Here is an 11,783-nt window from a genome sequence, read left to right as displayed (position 1 = left end):
TGTTGAGTTACTTGAGACAAGATTTAAATGAGGGAAAACCTCTCATAAGATTTAATACATAGTTTTGGACAATTTCAATGGACTAGAAATAGCCATAAAGCCATTACTCATTCTAGCCCATGATCATACAAAGTAACCATGTGATATTTTTGCATAAACATGTAGAGTAAGTGAAATGTGATTTATGAGAGTTGGAATCAACTCAAAAGCATTTTTGGTTGATTCTTAAATAAAGTTTGAAGTTTGAAAAGGCCCTGCCTTGTTATTTTTGTCAGATTAATTCTACAAAAGATCAAAGGTTGAGACCAGTGGGGTTAGGTATATGTTTTTACAAGCTTTCCAACCATATAAAATTCATCGAATTTGGTTTAGCCCATTTGATTCTATTCAAATTTGAACAAGGCATCTGTAAGCAATTTTGATTTAAATTAAATATTCGAATTTGAAATTTTGGGCCAGCGCGGGAAAGTTAACGGGCCGAAACGGTTTAAACAGAGAAATCCAGCCCACCACGCATATCGCACGCGTGGGCTGCCTGACATGGTGGGCTCCACCTGTCAGCCTCACTTAACACGCGAAAGGGTAAGTTTCTTTCCGAGCCGCACGATTAGAACTCGATCTAACGGATCTCATTCATCGTCGTCGACGACGAGAGGAGTTCACTGGCGCGGCGCAGGAGGGGGGTTGGAGGCTCACCGGCGGCGCGGCGATCGTCGGAGAGGTGCTGCGGTGGCGTTGTGGATGACGGCGAAGCTCTAGGAAGAAACTGCAGGTCCGGGGGTGGCTTCTGGCGTCTCCTCCTTCTGCGGCGGCGTCACGGGCTCCGGCTAAGCAATTGGGCGGCGGTGGTGGCTAGTGTCGAGGGGCGAGTGAACGAGGAGGGTCAGAGAGGAGAGGGGAAAGTGCTGGTGTGGCGAGTTGAGCGAGGGGAGTCCCCTTTTTATAGCGGCGGAGGGAGGCAGGGTGTTGCGGCGAAGGCGACCACGGCGACGCGGCTGCAGCGAGCTAGCGAGCTAGGCGAGGGCGCGGCGCTGTTCAGCGCGTCCTAGCGGTAATGGCGCGGCTGGGCGGTGCCTAACGCGGTCGGGCGCGTGCAAAGTGCTGCGTGTCCGTGGCGGAATTTGGTTCCTTCTCCGGCGACGGCGGGTGATGGTCGGGGACAAGTGGATGTCTGGTGGGCTCCTGGTATAGTGGTGAAGTTCAGGGCAGAAGAAGGGGTCCAGGGGAGCTGCGAGTCGACGGGGCGACGCGTGCTCTGGCGTGCCCGTGGGCGGCGCCCATGCTAACCCTGGCATGTCCTGGACGTCGTGGGCACGGTGTGTTCCGGTCGATGCTGCGTTCTCCTCCGACCAAGGCTAGTCCAGGCTGGTCCAATAGAGCAAGGTGAGGCTGGGGACAAGGTGGGCAGAGCTGGAGGTGAGAGGAGTGAGAGGGGGCATAGTGCATGTGAGACATGGCCGGCATAGGCAAGTCCATGCCACACTGGCCATGTCTAGGTTTGCAATGCAGTAGCATTGGGTTGGAGGGGACCAGGGGACAATGTTTGATCAAGTGGAGATCCAAATTTGGCCAGAGCACTATTTCAAATAGTGATTTTGATTTGGTTTGATTTACGCCCACAAGGTGTTTGATATAATGGCCGCATGAAAGATATTTTCAAAATTTGGAATGAAATTTGGTGGAGTTGATTCATATGATCAAAGGCACACAATGGTGGTGGTGGTGTGCAAAATTGAATTAGTTTGTGAAATTTCAAAATGGGTATGATCTTGAATCTGTTAAAAAGTTCCAACTTTGCTTGAGCATAACTTTGAATCTAGCAAGAATTTGCAGGGGTGTTCTTTACCAAAGTTGTTCACCTTGATGTGGTCTTGGATGAGGTGCAAAGAGTTGGAATTGTTTGGTTTGAAAATCTCTTAATACAGAGGCTCAAAGTAGGCATCAGGTTAAAAATTACAATTCTGACCATTAGTGCATGTGAGCAGAATTTGAATTCAAATTTGATTTGATTTGAGTTTCTTTGATTCCAAAAGTGTTTATAAGTGTTTAGTAACATTCTCCAACCAGTGGTGCAAGCCAAAATGGTCTAGGTTGAAGATTTTCAAAAATGGCATAAACCATATGTGAGGGTTTTGTGATTTTTCTATTTTCTTTATTTTCTTCCTCTTTGATTTGCTTTGTGATCTTCAAAGGATCAAGTTAGGGTTTTAGGTTGTAAGCATGAGCACACAAACAAACATCATGGCATTCCCTCCAAAAATTAAACATGAGTACTATGCATATGACATGTGTTAATAAAAGTTTTTGTTGGTTCTAAATTTTGAGTAATTGAAATTCTTCTTCTTCATTGATTTGAAATTTGGGATGTTATAAACCCTTCCCCCTTACAAAAGATCTCGTCCCAAGATCTTAAAGAAAACTAGGTACTAAAGAGATCTGGGTATTCAGTCCTCATGTAGTCTTCTCGCTCCCAAGTGGCTTCGTCTTCAGTATGGTTGCTCCATTGAATCTTCAGGAACTTGATACTCCTGGTGCGAGTGGTTCTGAAATCTTCTTCTAGGATGCGGATAGGCACTTCGCGATACGTCAAGTCCTTGTTGATATCTACCGATCTGTGATCAATATTCTTGAAAACCTCAGTCTTCTCGGGCACTTCTAAAGTAATGAGATATGAAACACGTCGTGCACAACCGGCATTTCTTCCGGCAGTTCCAGTTGATAAGATACTTCTCCTCGGCGACTCAGAACTTTGAAGGGTCCAACATATCGGGGTGCAAGCTTTCCTTTGAGCTGGAATCTCTGCATTCCTTTAAGGGGGGATACTTTAAGATAGACAAAATCTCCGATCTCGAAGGTCATCTCTCGGCGCCTCTTGTCGGCGTAACTCTTCTGTCTTGATTGCGCAGTCTTGAGGTATTCGCGGATCTTGTGCACCTTCTCTTCAGCTTCTCGGAGAACATCCGGTCCAAAGACTTGGCTCTCTCCGACTTCCGACCAATTCAGAGGGGTACGACACTTCCTTCCGTACAGAGCTTCAAAGGGGGCCATTTGTAAGCTGGTTTGGTAACTGTTGTTGTACTAGAATTATGCGTAAGGCAGGCAGTCTTCCCACTTAGATCCATATTCCAGTACACAGGCTCTCAACATGTCTTCGAGTATCTGGTTGACTCTTTCAGTCTGTCCATCAGTCTGCGGGTGGTATGCGGTGCTGAAATTCAGCCGGGTTCCGAGTCCTTCATGTACTTTCTGCCAAAATCTTGAGGTGAATTGAGATCCTCTATCTGACACAATTGACTTCGGGGTTCCGTGCAGGGCGACTGTTCTGGAGATGTATAACTCAACTAGCTTTGGGCCTTGGTATGTGGTCTTGACGGGGATGAAATGGGCTACCTTAGTTAATCTATCGACCACTACCAAAATGGAATCATTTCCTCTGCTTGATTTGGGCAAACCAGTGATCAAGTCCATTCCTACCGAATCCCACTTCCATTCCGGAATCTGCAATGGCTGCAACAATCCTGCGGGTCGCTGATGTTCCGCCTTGACTCTCTGACAGATATCACACTTGGCGATGTAGCTTCCAATTTCTCTCTTTATTCCATGCCACAAAAATTGTTCCTTCAAATCTTGATACATCTTGGTTCCTCCGGGATGAATGGAGTAAAGAGTGTCATGGGCTTCCTTCAGGATGACTTGCTTCAACTCAGAATCGGCTGGCACACATAGGCGTCCGTTGTACCAAAGAACTCCTGCTTCATCTTCGGTGAATCCAGGGGCTTTCCCTGCAGCTATTTGGCTCTTGATTCCGTCGATGCTAGCATTTCCTTTCTGGGCTTCTTTGATTTGGCTAATCAAGGTGGGCTGAAGCTCTATGCTGGCTAAGAATCCTTCACTAACTAGCTCCAGTCTAAACTGCTCAAATTCATGATACAGGCTAGGTTGCTCTATTGCGATCATGGAGTTCAGCTGACACGGCAGTCTACTCAGGGCATCCGCTACCACATTGGCCTTGCCGGGGTGGTAGTGAATTTCCATATCATAATCCTTGATTAATTCTATCCATCTTTTCTGCCTCATATTCAGCTCCTTCTGGGTGAAAATGTACTTCAGGCTCTTGTGATCCGAATATATCTCGCATCGATTACCCATGAGGTAATGACGCCAAACTTTTTGGGCTAAGACTACGGCTGCAAGCTCTAAGTCATGGGTTGGGTAATTCTGCTCATGTTGCTTCAGTTACCTTGACAGATATGATATCACCTTGCCTTCTTGCATCAGCACACATCCAAGACCAATCTTGGAGGCGTCGCAGTAGACGTCAAATGGCTTGGTGATGTCCGACATGATCAATATTGGGGCTGAGGTCAATCTGCTCTTGAGCTGCTGGAAACTTTCTTCACATTTGTCAGTCCATTCAAACTTCTTGTCTTTCTTCAACAATTGAGTCATGGGTCTTGCTATACTTGAAAAGCCTTCAACAAATCTGCGGTAATACCCCGCTAATCCAAGAAATGCGCGGACCTCGGTCTGAGTGGTTGGGGCTTTCCATTCTGTAACGGTCTTGATCTTGGCGGGATCTACGGCAATTCCTCCTGCAGACAAGATAAGTCCCAGGAATCCTACTTCCTTCAACCAAAACTCACATTTGTTGAACTTGGCATACAACTTGTGGTGTCTAAGGGTTTCTAGGATAACCTCCAAATGTTGCTCATGTTCTTCTTCGGATTTGGAGTAGATAAGGATGTCGTCGATGAAGACAACGACAAACTTATCCAAAAAGTTCATGAAGATCTTATTCATGAGGTTCATGAAATAAGCTGGGGCATTGGTTAGGCCAAACGACATGACGTTGTACTCATACAACCCATATCTGGTGGTGAAGGCAGTCTTTGGGATATCCGTTGTACGAATCTTCAGTTGATGATAACCAGTCCTAAGATCAATCTTAGAGAACACTTTAGCACCGGTCAACTGGTCAAACAGGTCTTCTATCTTGGGTAAGGGATACTTGTTCTTGATGGTGACATCGTTAAGCTAACGGTAATCCGTACATAAACAAGTGGCACCGTCCTTCTTATCCACAAACAAAACTGGTGACCTCCAGGGTGATGCACTTGGTTGGATCAAACATTTGGCTAACATATCGTCCAGTTGCTTCTTCAGCTCCACTAGTTCTGTCGGGTTCATACTATAGGCTCTCTGGGCTATAGGTCTTGTTCCAGGGATTAACTCAATGATAAACTCGATATCCCGATCTGGGGGCATACCGGGTAGATCATCAGGAAACACATCAGGGTATCGACAGACGACCCTGATCTGATCCAAAGTTGGCTTGGCTACACTTTGGTTGCAGGTAAACTTTCTGGGCAGCCTTTCAGATATGTGTTCTACTAACACACCGGTGCTACTAGTCATGGTGATGGCCTTCTTGGCACAGTCTATCACTCCATGGTGTTTTGACATCCAATCCATACCCAGTACTACTGATACTTCCAAAACGTATCTACTTTTCCGAACACTTTTGCTATTGTTTTGCCTCTAATTTGTGTATTTTGGATACAACTAACACAGACTAACGCTGTTTTCAGCGAAACCGCCTACGTGTCTTATTTTTGTGCAGAAACTCATCTTTCAGGAAAATCCCCGGAAATAATTGCAATGGGCCTATTTTCACAGAAGATTGACGGAGCCAGAAGACGAGACGGAGGGGGGCCACGAGGCGCCCACACCACAAGGTGGCGCGGTGGGCCCCTGGGCCGCCCCGCCCTATGGTGGCGTCGCCTCTGCCAGCCCCCGACGCTCCCCTCTGGACTACTTAAAGCCCTTGACCTAAAAACGCACGGGAGTTCGACCAATTTGCCAGAAGACATCCAGAACTCCGCCGTCGTCGTGAAACTCAATCTCGGGATCAGAAACTCCGTTCTGGCACCCTGCCGGGACGGGGAATTGGAGGAGATCATCGCCATCATCGCCACCGACGCCTCTCCATCAACCATCCAACTTCCCCCATCCATGTGTGAGTAAATCCCCGCTGTAGGCTGTAGGGGATGGTAGGGATTGGATGGGATTGTTCATGTAATAGCCATAAGATTGTTAGGGCATGGTGCCTAGTATCCGTTGTTGGTACTTTTATGATATTGTTGCAACTTGTTATGCTTAATGCTTGACACTAGGGCCCGAGTGCCATGATTTCAGATCTGAACATGTTATTGATCCATGATGATATTCATTGTTTTATGATCTTACACTCGCAAGTTGTATACGGATATTCTTTGTCCGGAACCTGAGGCCCCAAAGTGACGAAATTGGGACAACCGGAGGGGAAGGGTCGTGATATGAGCATCACATGTGTTCACGGAGTGCTAATGCTTTGCTCCGGTACTCTATTAAAAGGAGTACCTTAATTACCGATAGTTTCCCTAGAGGCCGGCTGCCACCGGCTGGTAGGACAAAAGATGTTGTGCAAGTTTCGCATTGCGAGCACGTACGACTATATACGGAACACATGCCTATGGTTATTTAGTACTTGGATACTTGTTTTATTATTATATCGCAAATGCCTTGTCTTGATTATTACATGAGTTCTCTTATCCATGCGGCGCTCGTTCATCCATCCCTGTGCCTACGAGTATTTTAATCCTGTTGTTTACTATAATCACTACTGCTGTCTTTATTACACTGCTCGCTTATATTTCACTACTGCTATTGCTATAAAGCTGTTGCTACTTGATAAACTCTTGCGAGCAAGTTCTGTTTCCAGTGCGAGTCTGAATTGACAACTCCGCTGTTAAGGCTTACAAACATTCTTTGGCTCCCCTTGTGTCGAATCAATAAATTGGGTTTTACTTCCCTCGAAGACTGTTGCGATCCCCTATACTTGTGGGTCATCAACTACTTCCAAACCTTTTGTTCCTAGAATAATCAAATTTGCATAAAAATCTACTTCATGAATTCTGATAGGCACATCTTTGCAAATTTTCTAGCTTTTGTTGTTGAACCAGGTATTTGAACTATCATGACATGCTTCAAACTGATGGGTTGAATTTTACTCGTGCATGCAAAATCTTCAGTGACAGACGAATGCGATGCTCCAGAATCAAACAACACTCTTGCAGGTACCGAGTTAACAGAAAACATACCCAGTACAACATCTGGTGCTACTTGGGCTTCTTCAGCATTCATGTGGAAGAGACGGCCGTTGCGGTTATTGGGGTTGTTGGGGGTGAACTTTCTGCCGGTGGAGACACGGCGTTGCTGCTGAGCAGGTGCAGCGGTGTTGGGTGCAGTCTTGGCTAACCTCTTGGTGCACTCATTGGAGTAGTGTCCCACAATTCCACATTCATAACAAGTGATGGTGGACTTGTCCTTGGGGGCGACAGGGACAGCGTTGCTCCCAGTTCTTGGAGCAGTTGTTGTTGTGGCCTCCTGGCCTGGGGTGTCCTCCACTCCGGTTCTGAAAACCCGGACGTGACATCTGCATCCGCGGCTTGTTGTTTCTTGGGGCAAAACCTCCGCTTGAGCTGGGGCGATACCTTGGGGTATTGCTGGGCCCACTCTGGTGCATCATGCGGCGTTTGCGGTTCTCATTTGCTTGGTTGAGCTTTCCCTCCATCTGGATGGCGGAGTCCACCAAGGCTTCAAGGTCGGCAAAGGGAATGTTGACTAGCACAGTTTGCATCTCATCGTGCAGTCCGTTCAGAAACCTCCCCTTCCTCTTCTCTGTGGTGTCAGTCTCATCGGGGGCATACCTTGACAGTGTGAGGAACCTGTCGCGGTATTCTACCACCGACATCCTACCCTGTTTGAGTTCCCGGAACTCATCCCTCATCTTCTTGATTAGACCTGGGGGCACGTGGTACTTGCTGAACTTGAGCTTGAAATCTGCCCAAGTCATGATCTGCCCCGCATTCATGGCACGGGTGTTGATCCACCAGGCTCTGGCTGGTCCTGCTAAGTAATGAGTGGCGAACAGGACCTTCTCTGCGGCTTCGACTCCCGCAACTTCTAAGTTGTTCTCCATGGTCTGGAGCCAGTCATCAGCATCAAGTGGCTCTTCTGTTTTGCTAAACACAGGCGGGTTGGTGTTCTGAAAGTTCTTGAGTTTTGATCCTGGGTGATCATGGTTTCCATGGCCGTGGTTGTTGTTAGCGATCTGTTGCAGTGCAGCTATGTTGGCTTGTCTTTCAGCTCTTTCATTCTCTCGATCTTCCATCAAGGTCTGCAGCAGTTGCATCATGGCATCTTGGCTGCTGTTGCGAGTGGGAGGGGCCATCTGAACATTGAGATAGATCATGAGATAAGAGGGAATTTTCTATGGCTTATTTTGGGTGAGTTCAAAAAATTTAAAACTTGAATTCTTTTGATGTTGAACACAAACACACATTCATTCATTCAAACATCACATATTACAAGCTAACACATCCATGGTTTTAAGAACCATTTTACTCGCGTTACGATATAAAGGAAAGGATACAAACTCACACCTACACAAGTGATCCAGTGCAACTACTCCTCATCATCCACATCGATTGGGACAAAGTCATCTGCTCCGGCCTCCAGGAACTCATAGTCCTCAACATCAGTGTACTCGTCTTCCTCGAAGTCATCGTCATCACTCAGGAAGGCTTCTCCTCCCTGAATGTCTTCACCATCGTCTTCCATCTCCCTCAGCTGGTCCTCTTGGGCCTTGACAGTGGCCTCCAAGGATACTATCTTCGCGCGAAGGCGCGCAATGGTAGCGTCCTTCTTGGCACGCTGCTAGCGGAGTGACTTGCGGTCCTTTGCAAGCATCTTGATAGCATCGGCATGCTGAGCCAGGTGAAGGTGAGTCTGGTTGGCGTAAACGCGAGGGTTGTCCAGCTCCTTCTGAGTCTGGAACAACATGAAGTCCAGATGATCCACGTGGTGCTTCAGCTCGGGGTGGGGCTGCAGTTCCATGGGTCCTCCAATGGAGTCACGCCTTGCAAGGTGAGAAAAGCGAGCCCCTCGGATTGCCACTACATACTGCCCGCACAGACAGGCAAGTGCTTCCTGAAGAGCACGAGCGAGTCCGTCCAGCCAGTTGCTTTCCCTGAAGGAAAAGAGGATCCTCTCAGAGGTAGGAGGCTCCATCTCGCCCCTCAGATCAGCGGTGATAACCCACTGAAGTTCCCCTCCGGGCTGGTCGTTGACTTCGACTCCGTGAAACTCTGGGTGCGGGCGTCCAAGGAACTCCGATAGGGCATCTAAGTCCCTCTCGAAAATCAGGTTCCCGCCATTCCCCAGCTGGTAAAACTTGGTGGTTGTTGGCTCCATCTGAAAGTGAATTGGATGAGTAAGTTAGAGAAGTGAACAAGTGTGTCAAACTTTTATGTAGATTCATAAGGAAGAGCATGACTTATCATTTTGAACAGATCTCAAGGACAAGAGTGTGAATAATTTTTCATAAATATTCACTTCATTTGGTTTTGAAACTAAGTTTTTCAGGACGTCCATTCTAACTAGGGTCTCCTAAGGTCAAACAATGGCTCGATACCAACTTGTCAACACCGGATTTTTAAGTCCAGATGCCTATTATGCCATACATCGCAATCCCAGGAAGATTGTTGCTGCGAGACATAACAGTTGATATCATAAGTCATCATTCATTACAAACCATATTCGTCTTACAAATAGAGATCACATGATCCAATATTACACAAATAGTTGATCTAATGATCAACGAACACATTACATAGCGGAAGCGTAGTAGTAGTGGACTATCTAATCCACAGGCCAACGCTTGACGTCAGAAGATACTCCTAGTTGTCGTAGACGTCCTGCTGGCCATCATCTTGATACTGCGGCTCGTCTTCATAGTCTGGCCATTTGAATAGCCAGGGACACAGCCGTGAGTACTTTAAAGTACTCGCAAACTAATACTAGTGTAAGTACTATCAATTTTATTCAAAGGGTGCTAAGCTCTAGGTTTATTTGCATAAAGCCAATTTTAGGTCATAAGCATTTGATAAAAGACTTTTCAGTTGCTAACTAACTCAAGTGGGAACATTAGTGTCATTCCCACAACTCAGTTGTGATTCAAGTCAAGTCACCATTCAAATCATCAATCCTTTTCAAGAAAAACATCTGACAACGGTACAGTATGGCCTTTCCAATCGTCCGTAATCATGGACACGGCTATTCGAATAGGTTTACACTCTGCAGAGGTTGCACACTTGTGCCACAACATTTGATTACATCCGTCAGGGATAGCCCTGAATAATCGTAACTCAGTACGCGGATCATCAACCATAACCTTTCACTTACATACCCTAGTATATGTACCTCTCCCCATGAGCATGGCCTCCCAGTGAAGACAATCCGTCAGCCTGGGAACTGCACAGGGCTTGGGCCGTACATTCACCTCATTTCACATCATTTCACTTTCAACCCCTATGATGCTTGTTTAGAGGGAACCCATACTAAGATGCATAAACTTCCAGTTAAGCCCTACCCATAATCAGGTATTATGGGGGTACTATATAATTGGAAAGGTATCGCATCCAAACCCAACCATCAGTTTTTGTAAAGTTCACCATGTCATTCACAAGTCATTCCAAGGTTTTCAAAGTCATTTCACTTCACAAGTTCCCATCTAGAGTAGTCAATTTTATTGTTAGCACTAGCAACTAGTCATGAGGGGTGCTAACTATCTTGTAGCTCTCTAGGCTAAATTTGATACTCTTGCTCTACTCTATACTTAGACCAAAGTTAACTATAAAAGCAAGCTTTGATAAACAAATTAAAAGCTTGCAAGGTAAAAACTTGGGATTGGAGCATTGAACATAAAGTAACAGTGTAATGGGGCCTTGCTCTAGTAGAGCTTTGCACTTGCAAGAATATTAGCTTGCCTTGGTTGGTGTACTGATCAAAGTGGTCTTCCTCTTCCCCGGAAGTAGACCTCCTCCTCCCGGTACTCCTCCGTACTAGCGTCTAAAACGGATACGAGGTAACAATCACCAAACAAGCTTAAGAGCTAGACTAAGCACACACAAGGTTCACACAAGCTAATTCTATCATCACAATACTAGTAACATGTTGGTTAACTTTGTTTCCTCTTTAAGAAAACTAATTTTCTCTCATTACAATTATTACCTAGTGCTTCTTTTTAGTTCTTGGAGAAATAACTTCCTCCCATTGTATCTAGTTAAGATTTAATTTCCTCAAACAATTCATCATTATCATTTGGGGAAAATGATTTAAATGAGGTAAAGTACCTCATGCAATTTAACACTAACTTAATCATAAATTTAACACCATCATCTAATTCAACATGAAATGATGTAGACCATGGTCACTACCTCATGTTGAGTTACGTGAGACAAGATTTAAATGAGGGAAAACCTCTCATAAGATTTAATACATAGTTTTGGACAATTTCAATGGACTAGAAATAGCCATAAAGCCATTACTCATTCTAGCCCATGATCATACAAAGTAACCATGTGATATTTTTGCATAAACATGTAGAGTAAGTGAAATGTGATTTATGAGAGTTGGAATCAACTCAAAAGCATTTTTGGTTGATTTTTAAATAAAGTTTGAAGTTTGAAAAGGCCCTGCCTTGTTATTTTTGTCACATTAATTCTATAAAATATCAAAGGTTGAGACCAGTGGGGTTGGGTATATCTTTTTACAAGCTTTCCAACCATATAAAATTCATCGAATTTGGTTTAGCCCATTTGATTCTATTCAAATTTGAACAAGGAATCTGTAAGTAATTTTGATTTAAATTAAATATTCGAATTTGAAATTTTGGGCTAGCG

The sequence above is a fragment of the Lolium rigidum genome, chromosome 2 (assembly GCF_022539505.1).
Source record: "Lolium rigidum isolate FL_2022 chromosome 2, APGP_CSIRO_Lrig_0.1, whole genome shotgun sequence".
Taxonomy (NCBI): Eukaryota; Viridiplantae; Streptophyta; class Magnoliopsida; order Poales; family Poaceae; genus Lolium; species Lolium rigidum.
Note: the sequence above shows the minus strand (reverse complement) of the source record.